We start from the raw sequence: 10,506 nt of genomic DNA on the forward strand, positions 1-10,506 counted from the left end.
ATTTCTTGGGCCGCTCCCACGGCATATGGAGGTTCCCAGGCTAGGGGTCAAATCGGAGCTGTAGCCACCGGCCTATGCCAGAGCCACAGCAACACGGCATCCGAGCCGCATCTGCAACCTACACCACAGCTCACGGCAACGCCGGATCGTTAACCCACTGAGCAAGGGCAGGGACCGAACCCGCAACCTCATGGTTCCTAGTCGGATTCGTTAACCACTGCGCCACGACGGGAACTCCTCATTTAACTTTTGAAAAATCAATCATTGTAACTTATCACAATAACAAATTAAGAAAGATAAATCACTCAACAATTTCAATAGATGCTGGAAAGAATTTGGTGAAATTTGATATTCATTCATTTGAAAACACCTATTGATGCTAAAAGGTGTTAGCTAGAAGGTGACATCTTACTTGATATCAGTAAATAAGAAATAAAGGATACACCCCTTCCGATAAAAGGTATCTACAAAACTTCTACCCAAAACATATTGGATGATGAAGTATCCCAAAGCCCTCTCTGGGAAAAAGGAAACAATGTTCACTATCATCACTTTTATTCAACATTTCACTTGATGTAAACTATGCAATTAAGCAAGAAAAGGAAAGCCGCAAAGAATGGAGAGAAGAATGAAATTATTATTATTCACAGAGTATATCATTGTGTACATGAAAATACAGAACAACTCTGGATCAACTACTGCTATCAATAAGTGAATTTAATAAGGTCACTAGATATACAATCAGGATCTTAAAAAAATCACTTGTATGTCCATATACTAGAAAAAGATAAAATGTTAAAACAATATAACTTATAATAGCATTAAAAGACATCAGAGGAGTTCCCATTGTGGCTCGGTGGTAGCAAACCTGACTAGTATCCATGAGGACAAGGGTTCAATCCCTGGCCCTGCTCAATGGGTCATATGCCTGCAGCTGCAGCTCTGATTCTACCCCTAACCTGGGAACTTCCATATGCTCCAGGTATGGCCCTTTAGGGGAAAAAAAAAAAAAGACATCAGATACTTAAGGAAAAATATTAATGAAAGATATACAAGACCTATACTCAGCAAAAATAAAGCACTGAGAAGGATTAGAGGAGACCCAAGAAAATCAAGGTGTGTGCCATCTTCATGGATTTGAGGACTCAGTGTTTTAAAGATGATGATTATTCCCATATTGAAGAATCTTTTTTGTGGAAATTAAGAATTTAGTGAAAACAATTCTAAAATTTATGTCAAAATGTAAAGGACCAAGAATAAAAAATTAACATTAAAAAAAGACCAAAGTTGAGAATTTATACTATCAGATATCAAAATATTTCTAAATAAGGTATAAAAAGTGTGTTATTAATTCAAGTGCAGATAAATGGATCGGTGGAACAGGATACAAATTTCAAAAACAGACACTAAAATTTATGCCAGATGCTCATAGACTTTAGTGTGAAAAAAAAACACTTTTAAAATATAGAACATGTCCAAGACTTTAGTATATTCAAAGATTTGAATTTCAAGACACATAATGAAAGAGATTGCTAAATTGGACTTGACTAAAATTTAAATTTTTATTCAACTCAGAGTTCCTGTCATGGCTCAGTGGTTAACGAACCTGACTAGTATCCATGAGAATTCAGATTTGATTCCTGGACTTGCTCAGTGGGTTAAAGATCCAGCATTGCTGTGAGCTGTGGCATAGGTCTCAGACGTGGCTCAGATCCTATGTTGGTATGGTTGTAGTGTAGGCCAGCAGCAACACCTCTGATTCGACCCCTAGCCTGGGAACCTCCATATGCTGTGGGTGAGGCCCTAAAAAGAGTAAATAAATTTTTTTTTTTTTTTTTGTCTTTTTGCCTTTTCTGGGGCCGCTCCCGAGGCATATGGAGGTTCCCAGGCTAGGGGTTGAATCGGAGCTGTAGCCAATGGCCTACGCCAGAGCCACAGCAACACGGGATCCGAGCCGCATCTGCAACCTACCACAGCTCACGGCAATGCCAGATCCTTAACCCACTGAGCAAGGCCACAGATCGATCCCGCAACCTCATGGTTCCTAGTCGGATTCATTAACCACTGCGCCACGATGGGAACTCCTAAATAAATAATTTTTTAAAAATAAATTTTTATTCAATAAATATGCTATTAAGACAATGAAAAAGCTAGTCATGGAGTAGGAGATGATATTTGCAATACACATATATGACCAAAAAATTTACATCCAGAATATATTTGTAACTTCTACAAATCAATAAGAAAAAGACAGACTATGCATTTTTTTTCATCTTTTGAGGGCCACGCCTGAGGCATATGGCAGTTCCCAGGCTAGGGGACAAATCAGAGCTATAGCCACAGCCACATCAACGCCAGATCCGAGTCAAGTCTGTGACCTACACCGCAGCTCACCAGCAACACCAGATCCTTGACTGACTGAGGGAAGTCAGGGGTAGAACCTGCAACCTCATGAATGCTAGTCAGGTTCTTAAGCTGCTGAGCCACAACAGGAATTCCTGCAATTTTTAAATAGGCAAAGGATGTGTAGTAGTAAAAGAGGACATCCAAATGGCCATTAAACACATGAAAGGGTGCGCCACATCATTTATCACCCACAGTAATGGCTTAATTTATGCCACTGCTGATACTCAGTGTTGGCAAAAATATATAGCAACTGGAACTCTCATACTCCCCAAGTTAATTCAGTAACATTGGCTTCAGCTGTCTTTACACTTAGCATTCTGGGAATAAGTCCATTGCTAGCCTGCTTACCTAGACTAGGATCCTTTCAGGAACACAAACAAAGCACATCTCAGTTATCAAATAAAGCCAAACGTACTTTTATGGACCCAGTAATCCACTCAAATACATATTTAACCTATTTGCATATATATGCCCCAAAAGATTTATACTAGAGAGTTCATAGCAGCTTATTGATGCTGTCTCTAAACCAGAAAAACTTGGAATGTCTATTGACAAGAAATAAATTAGGATGTTTTCATATAATAGAATACTATGCAAAAAGAATAAACTAATGCTACACGTGCAAAGATACACTATACGATTCCATGTAAAGAAATAGAACAAGCAAAGTCAAGGAGTTCCTGCTTTGGTGCAATGGGTTAAGTATCTGGCATTGTTGCATCTATGGCATAGGTCGCAGCTATAAGGACAGATGTCAGAATAGTGGTTAACTTTGGTGGAGGAATATTAAATGGAAAGGGTCATAAGATAGGTTCTATGGTGTTGGTAACACTCCAGATCTTGATCTTGGGAGTGGTTGCATGGATGTATTCATTTGTAAAAGTTCATTGATCTGTAAATTTAAATTTGTTCACTTTCCTTGATATTTTATACTTTAATTTTTTAAATTACCTCCTACAAAACCTCAAGGTGACATAGATTTTTTCTCCTATTTTTCCCTAGAAGTTTTATGGGTTTTAGCTTTTGTATTTAGATTTCTAATCCATTTCAAATTAATTTTGTAAGTGGTTTGGGACAGAGTCGGTATTAATTTTTTTCATACAGATATCAAGTTATTATAGCATCATTTATTAAAAGGACTTTCATTCCCATTGAATTGCCTTGGCACCTTTGTAGAAAATCAATTTACTATATACCTGAAGGTCAATTTCAGGATTCTTTATTCTGTTCCATTAATCTGTGTCTATCCATGTGCCAGCACTGCACCGTCTTGATTACTATAGTGTTATAGTAGGTCTTGAAATCAGGTCAAGTCCTCCAACTTTGTTCTTGTTTTAAAATTGCTTTGTCTTAAATACCATATGATATCACTTATAACTGGAATCTAATATCCAGCACAAATGAACATCTCCTCAGAAAAGAAAATCATGGACTTGGAGAAGAGACTTGTGGCTGCCTGATGGGAGGGGGAGGGAGTGGGAGGGATTGGGAGCTTGGACTTATCAGACACAACTTAGAATAGATTTACAAGGAGATCCTGCTGAATAGCATTGAGAACTATGTCTAGATACTCATGTTGCAACAGAAAAAAGGGTGGGGGAAAAATGTAATTGTAATGTATACATGTAAGGATAACCTGACCCCCTTGCTATACAGTGGGAAAATAAAAAAAAAATAAAAAAATAAAAAAAATAAAATTGCTTTGTCTTATATCGTCTATCAATAAATATTTCTTGAATGAACACTGTTTTGAAAATTACTTAGCTACTCCAGGTCACATTTTAAAATAAACTTTAGAATCGGCTCAACAATTTCTACAAAAATCACCCCACTAGAATGATGATTGCGATTGTCTATTTGGGGATAACTGAGATATTACCAATATTGAATATTCTAATCCATGACACAGTGTATTTCATCGTTTATTTTGGTCTTTCTTTTCTCTCAGATATGTTCTGCACTTTTTAGAGAAGAGGTCTGCATATATTTTATTACATTTGTTCCTAGCTATTTAACACTTCATAGTAATATTGTAAATGGAATCCTTTTTTTTCAAATTTCACATTGTTTGCTACCACACATAAAAATATAATCAACTTTTGTATATTGATTTATACTTTTTTTTTTTTTTTGGTTTTTAGGGCCATACCCATGGCATATGGAGGTTCCCAGGTTAGGGGTCCAATCAGAGCTACAGCTGCCGACCTGCACCACAGCTTATGGCAACATCAGATCGTTAACCCACTGAGCGAGGCCAGGGTTTGAACCTGCAACCTCATGGTCCCTGGCCAGATTCGTTTCCACTGTGCCCTGATGGGAACTCTGACCTTATACATTTTGATCTTGCTTTTAAATTCATTATTTCTAGCAGTTGTTTTCTAGCATTTTATAAGTAAGTGGCCACATCATCTGCAAATAGAGATAGCATTACTCCTTTCTGATTTCAATGCTTTCTATTTATTTATTTATTTATTTTTATTGCTAGGACTAAGACCTCCATTACAAGAAGTAATAAAAAGAGTATCCTTAGAATTCTCTCGTGGAGCAGCAGGTTAAATATCCAACTTTGTTGCTGTAGTACTTTGGCTTGCTCCTGTGGTGTTGGTTCTGTCCCTGGCCCAGGAACTTGCACATGCCACGAGCACAACCAAAGAAAAAAGCGGCAGAGTTCCCATTGTGGCTCAGTGGGTTAAGAACCTGACTGGTATCTGTGAGGATGTGGGTTTGATCTCTGGCCTCACTCAGTGGTTTAAGGATCCGTCATTGCTGCAAGCTGCAGTATAGGTCGTACATGCAGCTCAGATCCCATGTTGCCACAGCTGTGCCATAGGCCGGCAGCTACAGCTCTGATTCGACTCCTAGCCTGGGAACTTCCATAAGTTGAGGGTGTGGCCCTAAAAAGACAAACAAAACAAACACTAAATGAAAAAATAAAAAATAAACAACAATGGAAAAAAAAGAATTTAAAGCTATAAATTTTTATCTGAGCATTGCCTTAGTTGAATTCCCCCCCAAATAGATATCTTTTTTTTTTTCTCCTTTTTTTTTTTTTTGTTTTCTTAATAGTCACACTTGCAGCATGTGGAAGTTCCTGGGCTTGGGGTCAAATCAGAGCGGCAGCTGCAGGCCTACACCACAGCCACAGCAGTACCAGATCTAAGCCATATCTGCACCCTATGCCTCAGCTTGTAGCAATGTTAGATCCTTAACCCACTGAGCAAGGCTAGGGATGGAACTAGAATCCTCATGGATGCTATCCCAGTTTCTTAATGGACTGAGCCACAACGGAAACTCCCAATATGGATATCTTGTATTTTCATTGTCATTTCATTTTGAAATCTTTTCCAATTTCTCCTGTTATTTCTTATTTAATCTATGGATTACTTAGTTTTTAACTTCTAAATATTTGAGATTTTCCAGTTGTTATGGACTGAATATTTGTGTTCCCTAAAATTCATATATCGAAGTCCTAACATGCCAGTGTAGCTGTATTGAAGATGGAACCTCTAAGGAAGAAATTAAGGTTAAATAATAGCATAAGAGTCTTATGGGGATTAGTGTCCTTATAAAAGGAAACATCAGAGTACACTGTCTTTTCTGTCACTCCTCCTCTCCCTCTATGTACCCACCAAGGAAACACCACATGAAAATGCAGCAAAAAGGTGGCTGTCTACAAGGCAGGAAGAAAGCACTTGATCTTAGACTTCCAGCCTCCAAAACTATCAGAAAATAAATTTATGTTGTTTGAGCCACCTCGGCTGTGATTTTGTTACAGCAGCTTCAGTAGCCTAATACTTCAAGATGCCTTTTTTACAATTCCTTAATTTAATCCTCTTGTAGACAGATAACATATTCTACCTGATTATGATTTTTTCATTAGATTTTTAGAAATTAGTCAATATCTTTTGGTCACTATTCATTAATCAACATGAATTCGAAAAGGAATTTGAAAATTTGAAAGGTGCAATTGAAGAGAACAAATACATAGTTATTAGGTGTCAAGTTCTGCCAGTATCATTTAACATAGTTGATGGTTTAGTTCACATTAACCATGGTGACAAATATTTTTAAGAGGTTTCTAGTATTCTTAGGTAGTAACAAAAAACAATTGATTTTGTTCTAGTTATTTTCCCATGTATGTGTAAGAACTCACTTAGTTTCATACTGATTGATGATTCTTGAGTTGACATTTTAGACTGAATCCAAGTCATGCATATTGGAATATTGGGTCCTCTCTCACATCTCAGGTTTGAGCCCTTTTTCTCCTCCTGGACAAGCATTTAGAAATAAATACACTAGCCTTGCTTTTTGCTGACAGGCAGTAGTGACACTGCAAATACAGGTTTTGGATAATATCGGCTTAAATTAAACCTAATAATGACAATTTTTTTAAACATAAAACTTAAATAGAAGTTATGCTACAACAGAGAAGTGACAGGAGCTATGTTTCCTATTTTGGGGCAAAACACTTTCACAGCCCTTTAATTTTAAGGGTCAACCTGGAAAGTTGAAACAATTATTTGCATAATTTAGTTCTTTCTTCATTCACCTTTCCTGCTGATCCCCCAATTTCCAAAATGAAGCAAACAAAATAATAAAACAAAGGAGTTCCTGTTGTGGCTAAGATGGTTAAGAAATCAACTAGAATCCATGAGAATGCAGGTTTGATCACTGGGTTAAGGATCTGGCATTGCTGTGAGCTGAGGTGTAGGTCGCAGATATGGCTCAGATCTGGCATTGCTGCAGCGGTGGCTCAGATTCAATCCCCGGTGCAGGAACTTCCATATGCCACAGGAAAGGCCCTAAAATAAAAAACAAACAAACAATAAACCAACCAATTTAGTCATAGTTATTTGGACAGTTCAAACCAAAGGGTATCATTTAGTTTGAATTATATGGTTTGTTTCCCCAGTTAATCATTCTACCTTGCCTGTGAATACATACTGTCTCAAGGTTGCTGTCATGGAAAAGCAATTGAATACATTTTCCAAAAGGTAAGGTGACTCAGCTAACTTATTTAAACAAACTCACTTTGGACTTTAACTCACCTTGCATTTAAAGCCAAGTTTATAAAAACACTAATGTGTACAAAAATGTCGACCCAAAGTTGGCTCTGGGTATTTATTTACTTTTGTTTGCAGATTATGCTTTACATGCTTAAGCAATGCTTCTTGAGATTATCAGAAGACAGAATTCCTGATATAATCTTCCTCTTTCACATCTCAGGCAAACCCCTTAATCTACATATACCTAAATTCTCTCATTTTTACACATACTTAAATTCTCTCACTTTTTAAAGAGAGAGATTTCACTTTGCATATCTAAACATTATTATATTTACATTTGTCCACTGAAGAGAGATTCTGAAATAGTAAGTGTAATTTCTAAAAAGATCAAAGATCTAGAATTATTTCACTATCCTTCAAAATATATGGTAAAATTAAGAAAACTTTTGCTTGACTTCTTAAAATCCAAGTGGAAATCCTTGTATAATGATAGCTACCACTCACAGAGCCTTTACCAAAGGCTAGGCACTGTTCAGAGTGTTCTATGTGTATTAATTCATTGAAAATTCACAACTTTTCCAAGAAGTAAGTCCTGTTATTATTTCCAGTACACAACTGAGAAAAACAAGGCACAAGAGAAATTAACTGACTCGTCCAAGAAACCACATGTAGTAAGTGGTAGAGTTAAAATATAAACACTTGGCAGGCTGTGACTCCATACTTATTATCCCTATCATATGCTACACCCTTTCTGTTGCCATGACTCTTTATAATGGCATAACTTGTATTTTGAATTTCTCCTTGATAAATACTTGATAAACGAGTCTGAATAGAATACTTGATATTGTGTTTGAGAAATAATAGAGTTGATTTTTTTGAGAAAAGCTGCAAGTTATGAAGAATATTGATTTGAAAAATAATACTTAACATTTCTGCTTTCAGAGCCGTAAGGTTAAGAATCTGACTGCAGCAGCTCAGGTTGCTGTGGAGGTACAGGTTAGATCCCCAGCCCCACACAGTGGGTTGAAGGACCTGGAGTTCTTTCATATGCTTCAGGTGTGGTCATTTAAAAAAAAAAAAAAAAAGTAATAAACCAGAACAAACTTATAAAATGCATCCTGGACCTCCTGTTCATGCTTTTAAGCAATGAAGTCAATGTCCTGGCCAAATTTCTTTCTGGACAACATTCTGCACCACAGAACTAACTCTAACTTCCAAACTACACAGTGGGCCAGAATGTGGAGTTGCAGACATGGTCTTTGTATCAGTTACTGAAAAAATAAAATACCAAGGTCATCAGTGATACCCACTAAATTTATTGACCTTTTAAAAACATTTGATATGTTCAATTTGGCAGCCATTATGCAGATGTAGGAATCCAAAAATTTCAAGAATATTTTAAAGTTTCTACAGTGTTATATTTGGTCCCATAAAATGTGAAAGAACTTTGAAAAATATAAAACAGTATTCAAATATAAAGTAGTATTTTTACCATGATCAGAATCTGTAGGCTTCTCTAGTCTTCAATACCAGTGGATTAAAATCTGAGAGTATACAGTTCTCCTTCTACATGTTCTTTAATCCATCTAAATGCCCTTCCGGAAAGGAAAGGCCACTCAATCTTTTCACAGCCGCCTTGCTCGCATCTATGCATAATCTCAACCACTCCACAGAAGGCTGTAACCACTGCTTGTAGTGGCATTGTAAGCCCTCCTTCTCCCCTTCTGCGGAGCTCCACCCTCCCATCACCCCCCCTCACCCGCCTGCATTCATTGACTCTTCTGTCACTCACACCCCCAACCCCCCACTCAGAGCAGTGCATCCATGACTGCTGCTTTATAGAGGAATCTGCCCCCACACAGGATGTGATGCCCACGGGAGGTGATTTTCTTCCTACTTCTGAAAGTCATCCTGGAATGATTCTCTGAAAATTGATAACAGGTTTTCTCTAGAAAATTGCAGGGCAAGTCGAGCTCAATCTATTTCAAGAAAATGCCCTTGAAGTTTCAATTTTTTTAAAAAGCTGCAACATTACATTTCTGGCTCTGCAAGTTATACATATCTTCAAATTATGTCCTTGAGGTCATAATAGGAGATATTTTATACTACTTATGCTGGGACATATATATCAAGAATATGAATGAGATCAAGCACAACTTTGCAGTTAGTTTAGAGCTGTGAGAAACATGGTTCCAAAAAATATCTTGATTCTGGAAGACCTAGGTTCTGTATCAAATTGTACCAGGAAAAGCTTTTCAAATGTATTACAGAATTGTACAATGTGGCCTAATTCCTTCATCAGATTCTGAGTTTTCACATTAACCAAAGGGCAAGAAGGGACATAAATTCTCATATTCAAAAAAGAATGAAAAACTACAATAATCTAGCCGGATAGTGTAGCCTCTGTTTGGTTGCCTCTGCTGATCAAATACGAAAGCAAAAATCTAGTCTACGCATTAGATTGAGCTGAAACATGCTTCCTCTGATGCCTACACTTTGTCTGCGTTTTGCTTTCCAGAGCAATATATAATACAAATGCTACCTCGTTTTACAGGTTTGAAGAGAACTCTCTGGCTATTGTGCACCATTATCATCTGCTCTTCTCTGGTCCAAAAATGCACACCCTCTTTAGCAATTCCATTCATCTATGGTTTTAAGTTCCTTCTCCATTTTTCCCTCACTTCTCTGAGAATACTTCCACTTGTCTATGTTTCTCTAAAAATGCAGTGCTTAGAATTGAACACAGTGTCCCAGATGTGATCTGACCAGTACAAAGTACAATGCAGCTATTATCTTCCATCATGGAGAGAGTATACTTTTTTTTAAAATCATCTAACAAATAAGAATTAAAAAAAAAAAAAGCAAGTTTTACAGTGACTGCCTTGTATGTAGCAGGCACTCCAAAATTACATCTAAATGTTCTTAATGAAAAGCCAGCATGTTTTGCTTGTTGGGGTTTTTTCTTTGTTTTTTGTTTGTGTGTGTTTTTGGTTTGGGTTTGGGTTTTTTTGTTTGTTTGTGTTTTGGCCACATCCTAGGCAAATGGAAGTTCCAGGGCCAGGGATCAAATTTGAGCCAAGCTGCAACCTACACC

The 10,506-nt window shown here is 37.2% G+C and overlaps 1 long non-coding RNA gene across 1 annotated transcript in view; it reads left to right on the forward strand.

The window, feature by feature from the left end:
* LOC146402793 (uncharacterized) overlaps positions 1–10,273 on the forward strand; it is a 31,733-nt gene extending 21,460 nt beyond the window's left edge. Inside the window, exon 3 of the long non-coding RNA XR_014807827.1 lies at positions 7,319–10,273. This is a non-coding gene — a long non-coding RNA (uncharacterized LOC146402793). The remainder of the gene's footprint in view (positions 1–7,318) is intronic.
* The last annotated feature ends 233 nt before the right edge of the window (positions 10,274–10,506 follow it).

Source organism: Sus scrofa, chromosome 6 (assembly GCF_054392235.1).
Source record: "Sus scrofa isolate SSC_HxYL_T2T_F1_AM1 chromosome 6, Sscrofa_HxYL_maternal_Yorkshire_Landrace_v2.0, whole genome shotgun sequence".
Classification (NCBI taxonomy): Eukaryota; Metazoa; Chordata; class Mammalia; order Artiodactyla; family Suidae; genus Sus; species Sus scrofa.